Source organism: Urocitellus parryii, chromosome 1 (genome assembly GCF_045843805.1).
Source record: "Urocitellus parryii isolate mUroPar1 chromosome 1, mUroPar1.hap1, whole genome shotgun sequence".
In the NCBI taxonomy this organism is placed as follows: Eukaryota; Metazoa; Chordata; class Mammalia; order Rodentia; family Sciuridae; genus Urocitellus; species Urocitellus parryii.
Window position 1 is genome coordinate 166,612,198 of NC_135531.1, and position 7,726 is coordinate 166,619,923.

Below are 7,726 nucleotides of genomic sequence, written 5' to 3' on the forward strand. Positions count from 1 at the left end.
AGCTACTACCCTGGAAGGTAGTCAGGTTTAACACTGACAAAAAAGAGAACACTGACCTGACACTTTCTTCCTTCCTTTTGCATTTCATAAGTACTTTATGGTGAACTTCCAGTCATTCGTGTTTCCACTCACAAGAAATCTGCACTCACAATTACTAAAAACAAAAGAACTCTAGCTCATCTTGCACAAACATGCTCACAAATATTTCAAGTCAAATTGGAAAAACATACCGTTTATTCAAAGCCAGTTTTGAAGGTACATAAAGATTTGTTTCTATTTTTCATCCCCAGATAACTCAAGTGACAGAAACTTACATAAGAGAAAAGGCAGCAAAGTGAGAAAGAACAGGCAACACACACGTGCAGATTTACTTCCCTGTGCTAGACAGAGCCCAAGTCAGTGACACTCAGCACATGGAGGAGGAGCAGCCCTCTCAGGCCCAAAGAAGTTCAGAGGCAGAGCAACCTGAGGATGCAGGAGTCACCTCAATTTCAGCCTGTTTCAGGAACTGGAATGTTAGGGGATTGCTGCCAGCCCTGAGGAGTTGCCAGGCACCAAATGGAAAATGGGTTGGAGACCCTGCTTCCTGCACATTTGGAAGAGTGTGAACAGGTAAATTCACTACTCCTGGGAGAAATGAGGGACAGGGACTCTGCATGCCACTGCTGCTTCACACAGACCCCAACTGCGTCCAGATTCCCTGAAAACGTCCTGCACTCCTGTACACTGGGAGACCTGGGCTGTGGAAGCTGAGCTGGCCCTGAAGTGCACTGCATGCTTGAGACACAGGAGATCCAGACAGTGCTGACTCAACCCCAGAAGGCAGGCTAGAGGCTGAGGACAATTGGCCCTGTCAGTTCCCAAAGGGACACTTGACCCAAAGTCACTGAAGAGGGAGGGGTCCATGTCTAGGGAAGATAAGAACCAGAAGCACAAGCCCACCCCTTCCTCATGTAATGTGGGTCCACTTTATGCTTCAAAATAACCCTTCATACTCTGCCATTGAAGCATTTTTAAAAACTAATTTCTTTTCCCTTTCTCTTTTCTCTCTCTATCCCTAACCTTGGAGAAGCAAGGCTACTCTTATGCTCAGCCTAGGCCACGTTACCTGTCCTTGAGTACACACACCACAGGTCTACAGGGATGGTGCCAGAAGAATTGAGAAACAGCCATCTACCAAGTCTATGAGTGACTTATGACCCCAACAGGGCACCCTGGGAGGTAGTCTTTGAAACACCCCTTTAAAAGTCTGCTGCCCCCGCCCCCAGTGGACAGAATCACAGCCTCTAGAACAGTAGTCTCCTGTGTTTTTCCTTTAAAACAAAACAAAACCTTCTTTTTTCCTTTCTTAAAAAAATGTCCTCATTACTAGACTGGCATTTGGGACAAGAAGAAACAAGCTTCATTAACAAATTGGAGCCCAAAAAGGGCCCAGCAGTGGCTCTTGCTTCAGTTTCTTGGGAAGATCTGGTCCTTCAGGCAACCCCCTTCCATGCTAAAGAGACAAAGCCCCTCATGCCTGACAACAGCCAATGCTGTGCTTTTCCTCTTGCCAGTGATTTCAGCCCTGGCTGCTGCCCACAGAGCTGAGGTACAAGGATCTCCTGGAGTCCCCAGGTATGCAGGCACCTGCCCCATGGCCCTGCTGGTTTCTGTAGACTGAGGTCCCCAACAATGTCAGTATGGTCATTGTGACTTTCATGGGGCCTTTAGTAGATGCCTGATGAGAACAGAAATTAAAACCAACTCTGTTTTGTTGGCCGACCTTGGAAAGGAATCTTCAAGGTAGCCTAAAGAAAAGGATGAAAAGGGCCCTCTCCATGGAATATCAATATGCCTGTTAGAAGGAAAAGATCCAGAAAGCACCTCTAGGTACACCTGATAGTGGGGAACCAATTAAAGTCGATGGCTGATTATCTTATACTCAAACCCTTGAAAGCTACTTAAAAAATAAAAAGGATTATGTAAAAATGTGGATGTGTAACCAATGTGATTCTGCAATCTATATTTGGGGTAAAAATGGGAGTTCATAACTCACTTGAAGCTAATGTATGAAATATGATATGTCAAGAGCTTTGTAAGGTTTTGAACAACCAATAAAAAAAATAAAAAAATAAAAATAAAATAAAAAGGATTTAGGTACACTTTTTTCATTTGATTTTTGGTACTGCAGATAAAACCAAGGGTCACTTAAACACTGAGCTACATTCTTGGTCTTTGTAAGATGAATTTTGAGACAGGGCCTCAGGAAGCTGCTTAGGGCCTGGCCAGATTGCAGAGAATGGCCTTGAACTTTGCACCTTCCTGGATTATCTTGCCTGGCTGGGATTACAGGCATGTGCCACCACACCCAGTTTAGCTCAGTTATCCAGTGTGTGGATTGTCCAATGTCTTCTAGAAGAAGACTGGCTTTGTGAATTTAATTCTTTTTTGGGGAGATGGTTATCATACCCAAAAAGCAGTGATTCCATATACAAGTGCTTCCAGTTTTGATCAAGGAAAAGGAAATTGCCTGATCTACTGAAGGCCTAGGAAAAAAGCCATTCAGGCTGAAGGGACTTGGAAAGTGCAATCAATGTTATCCCAACCAGGCTTTGGCTCCCATGCACAATGCCCTGGGTTCAATCCCCAGCACCACAAAAAAGAAAAAAAAAGAATACAATAATAATAAATAAAATAAATAAACAAATACAGTAAAGGCATTTTATCCATGTACAAATACAAAACAATCAAAAAAATAAAGACTACAGGCAGCAATAAATGTTGGCGAGGATGTGGGAAAAAAGTTACATTCATACATTGCTGGTGAGACTGCAAATTGGTACAAACATTATGGAAAGCAGTATGCTGATTCCTCAGAAAACTCAGAATGGAACCACCATTTGACCCAACTATCCCACTCCTTGGTTTATACCCCAAAGACTTAAAATCAACATAACATATTACAATGATGCAGGCACATCAATGTTTCAATGTTTATAGCAGCCCAACTCACAATGGCTAACTTATGGAACCAACCTAAGTGAGATATATATATATATATATATATATATATATATATATATATATATATATATACACACCCCCCAGTGGAATATTACTCAGCTTTAAGAATGAAATTATGGCATTTGCTGGTAAATGCATGGAGTTGGAGAATATCATGCTAAGCAAAACAAGCCAACCTCAAAAAAACAAACACCGAATATTTTCTCTAATATGCATATGCTAATTGACAATAAGGTGGGGGGAGGAGGAGATGCAGGAGAGGAAGGATAGTAGAATGCAACAGACATTATTGCTTTATGTATATACGTGACTGCAGGATCAATGTGATTCCACAACATGTACACTCAGAAAAATGAGAAATCATATCCCATCTATGTATGATATACCATAGTGCATAAATGCAGTCTACTGTCATATATGACTAATTAAAACAAATTTTAAAAATTATTCTTGAAAATCTCCAAACCAAAATGAAACTGTCAAAAGGAATCCTAGGGAAAAAAACTATAAATAAAGAAAACCCCCTCCTCTGCATGCTGCTAGAGCAGTACCTGCACAGGAGACCCCCTTCCTATTAAGACTCAGAAGATGCTCCCTTTTTAACCTGGGCAGACACACCCTGATTCTGAAAATCCCAACCCTCTTTTTCTCCTCATAGGGATTTAGCTGAACAGATTTCTCTTCAGAGCTCAGAAAAAAACCCTCGTGAATCAAACCGCAAACTCTGACTTTCTGGTAGCTAGAGACAACATAGGACCCCCACTCCCTCACCCCTCCATAGAACAGGCTCCCATTGGGTGAAACATCCTCTGACCTGGCATCTGACCCTGCCCCCCTCCTCGATGCCCTCCCCAACTGTGTTTGCCCCTCCCTAGGAAAGCAGCCCTTTTCTCCATGAGCAGTGGGTGCTTGCAAAGCTCACCTGTGGTTCTCCCCGCTCCTTTAGCATAAAGTTACTTCTCACCTGAATCTGTTTCATTGCACACTCTGGAAACAGCCCTGGGCAATATCAACTGCATCCTCAGAAATGGCTTCTCCTTATCCTTCCCATCTGGTCATGATCACATCTGCCTGAGGACCCAGCTTTCCAGAGCTCTGGAGCTTTTCAATCTAAAGGGATCCTTCCAGGGTTGGTGTGAGCAGCTGGGCCTCCGCAGGGGAGGCTGCCCAGGAAGCTCTGACTGGACCTTCAGTGACCTCCTTTTCAGGATCCAGTCTGACCTTGGATTATACTTACTGGGATTAAGGATCTCAGCTTCTCAGTCAACTTTTCAACAGAACAGACTTGAATTTAAAGAACCCAGTAAAAACACTCAAATTCAGTATTTATGTTTATAGGAGGAAAAAATTTAATTCACTTAAATTTAATACTTCAGTAGGAAAATCAAAATTACCCATCTCACTTAGAAAATGAACATGTTATTTAATTACTATTTCCAAGATGATTTGGTAACAATCATCTCAGGTGACTAGAACTACAAGTTTCTCAGTCTCTGAAGAATCAGTGTTAAACATTCACCTGAGATAACAGGACACAGAACACAGCCATCCACTGCTTCAACCCTGCAACTTAGGATTTGGTGATGATATACCTAGCCTAGTTCTCTCATTAGATCAGAAGCCAGCTTGTCACAAGTTATGAAGGATTCATTTCTGTTTTCTGTAAAAATATCAGGATGTCTGTATGGCCTGGCCATTAGTTGATGTTGTAAAGCTGCTTGGAATGCCTGCCCGTGCCCTGAACTCACCCATGTCGGGTTTTCCCTGACCAGATAACAACCCTTTCCTAAACCTTAGTGACGCCTCATAAATTCTGGCCTTCCCTGGCCAGATAACGACCCTCTCTGAGTCTCTAAGATCTCCATAAATTCTGATGCCGGGGCCAGCAAAAATGTAAACTTGTGTTATGCTCTTCAGAGTGTTGTTATCTGTAACCTCCCTTTGTGTAACTTTTTGGGCTATAAAACTGGGCTGCAAGGAAGCCTCGCCGCTGTCCTTGGTTCCCACGATTTTGATGGGCAAGGCAGCCCGGCCAGTCAAAATAATAAGCTTGCTTTAATTTGATTTTAATTGGAGTCAGTGGTCTTTTCTTGCATCGCGGTCTAACAGTGAATCTCTGTAATAAGGAAACTATCTTATGTACTTTCTTCTGGAAATGCATTAATTTCTGCAGCCACACTGAAACAGAGGTTTTCTTCATTTCTATTCCCAGGAAGCATTACCAAAGAAAAGCCATGGAATTCTATTTTAAATTAGCAACATCCCCCAAAGGGAAAGGAGGGGGGGGAGGGAGAGAGATAGATAAGAAAGAAAAAAGGAAAGAAGAAAGAGAAAGAAAAAAAAAGTATCCGAGAAACATAGTAAACTCACTCTGGGGAAGAAAAACAGTACAAAAGAAGTTTCAATTAATGGTATACAAGACCAAATGATTCTTTGTTTCTTGTCCATTTCTTTCTTTTTTAACCTGACTTATTCCTCTAACTTGCCCTTTATGAATATTTTCTAATCTTTCATCTCATTACATTTTACAATTAATTTAAAAAACAAACCCAGGAAGGTCAGCACCACTGGACACAGAGAGGTCACACTTCAGCTTCAGGTCAGTCACCTGTCACCAGGCACATCCTCCCATCCCCCTCCTGCTGCTGAAGAGCTTTGTAGGGTTTTGCTCCACCTTGCTGGGGGTCAGTTTCCCCTGCTCTTTAGGATAACTGTTCTTCCTTCACAGCTCTTGGGCACATCCAGAGGGCACTCTCCACATGAATGCAGCCTTGGGAACAAATGTTGACACCCACAGTGCCCTGGTGTGTGTGAGACACATGCTCACCTGTGCAAACCCAAACTAGGCTCTGCAATATGCGGTAGAGCAGGAAGCGAGGTATTTGCAAGATGTGGCACAGCCACAGCTGTGACAATCAGCATTTCATCCCCAGGGCAGAAGGCCCCTCCCCCACCCCTTCCTCATTAGCTGAGGACTTGGGGCCGGCAGTGTCCTTTGAATGTCAGCTAGGTTTTACTGTCTCCCACCTGGAACATCGCATTTAACAGAGGCTGGTCAGGTGCATGGACTTTGATCTGCCCATCCACAGGCTGTGGTGCTGTTGTGTGTCAACTGCTTAGAACCTTTCCTTCTACTGCTTCCCCTCAGGATGCCTTTCTTCATCCCAATTTTACATTGAAGGATAAATACTGTATTCTGAAAATGAAGCCCTGGATTTTCCATTTCTCACATGGTGCGGTTGGCCTCTGGGAATGCTGGGAGAGAACTGTAATTTTAGGGGCTTGCTGCCAGTTCTGAAAGAAGCGAGGCTCCAGAATGGTAAACTGATTTGAGACCCTGCTTGGTGCACATTAGGATTCATGTGTCTTTGAGGAGTGCAGGTCATTCCTGTAGAGAAATCAAGGACAATGGGACCCCACTGGGCCACCACTGCCACACTGAGGACACACCTGGGGATCCCTTGACACTCTCCCGGGCTTAGAATAGGTCACAATAGAAACCTGGCAGCCTGAGAGATCACAGGCTATGGTGTAGCACTTGTCAACAGCAGCTCTGGGAGGGGACATTTTAACCTCAGGATCGTGAAGAACCTCTGCAGCAAAAGCCAGGAACAAAAGGAACTGGGACTGAAGAACTCCCCTTTGGTCTTAGTGCAGTAAAAGTCCCTAACTGTATGAGCTAAGGGTCCCTAGGTTGAGGACAAGCTCCAGCCCATACAAGGACTGTAAAATGCATCCTCCAATAGAACTACACCAACTCCTTGGCCTCCATGTACTCTGAACTTGTTGATGTATAACAGGAAAGGCCTGCGAGCTGGAGGCTCAGACTGCAGGGTTGTCCCTCAGGCACCTGGAGCCACTAACGCTCGCTGCTTCCAGATCTCAGGTCCTCGCCCTCATTTCCGCAACTTGCTCACCACACAGTCTGGGAACGGCTACCTAGAGATGTCGCCAACAGGGAAGGGATAGGATGCCAGGGACCAGCCCCGTGGGCCCAGGGGTCAGGGGTCAGGGGCCCAGAGCCACCTGACACCGGGACTCTGCCCCACGCAGCAGCTCCCCGCACTCCAGGTCCCCCGGGCTCGTGCTGACTGGTCACGCTGTCTTCTCTGCACACTCACCATTTGAGGCCTTCAGCGTGACCCGCCATTCTCCGGAGGGACTTCTCGGGACTCGCGGGACACAGGCAGCGCGGACTCACCTGGGACTGGTGGGCAGGGGACGCCCAACCAGAGGAGGAAGGAGCAGACGAGGTTGAGAAAGACAAGCCTGCGAGTTTACAGACGCCCGCCCTTCCTCTCCCCTGCACACCTGATTGGACAGTTCCACCCTGTGCACCCCCCTGGTCGGGCACAAGCACTGCTGAGTGACAGTGATGCCATCCTATCCCTGGCTGAAGTCAGCCCAAGCGACAGTCACGTGGCCCAGGCCTTTTCAGGCAGGACTTCCGGGCTTTGTTGGAGCCTGGCCTTGGCAGGAAGTTGTCCTGTTGGCCCGGCATAGAAGGTGGTGTCTAAATAGGACTAGCGAGTGTCGTTGCTTGCGAAATAGAAAATCCGGTGATCCATTTTCAGAATACAGTTTTTGCGTTAAATGTAAAATGACAGGATGTTGAAAATGCAGCTGGAGAGCTGGGTGTGAGGAGACAAGCAGGCAACAAGAGTGGTTTTCATAGTCCCTGACGTTCACTGGTGGGAACGTCTCCAGCCAGCTCCTTTGT

General features: G+C 45.4%; 1 pseudogene across 1 annotated transcript in view; it reads right to left on the reverse strand.

Moving 5' to 3' along the window:
* Positions 1 to 7,274, reverse strand: part of LOC113177577 (uncharacterized) — a 31,752-nt pseudogene extending 24,478 nt beyond the window's left edge. The window contains exon 1 of the transcript XR_013343552.1: positions 7,128 to 7,274. The product of XR_013343552.1 is annotated as an uncharacterized LOC113177577 (transcript). The remainder of the gene's footprint in view (positions 1 to 7,127) is intronic.
* Between the last annotated feature and the right edge of the window lie 452 nt (positions 7,275 to 7,726).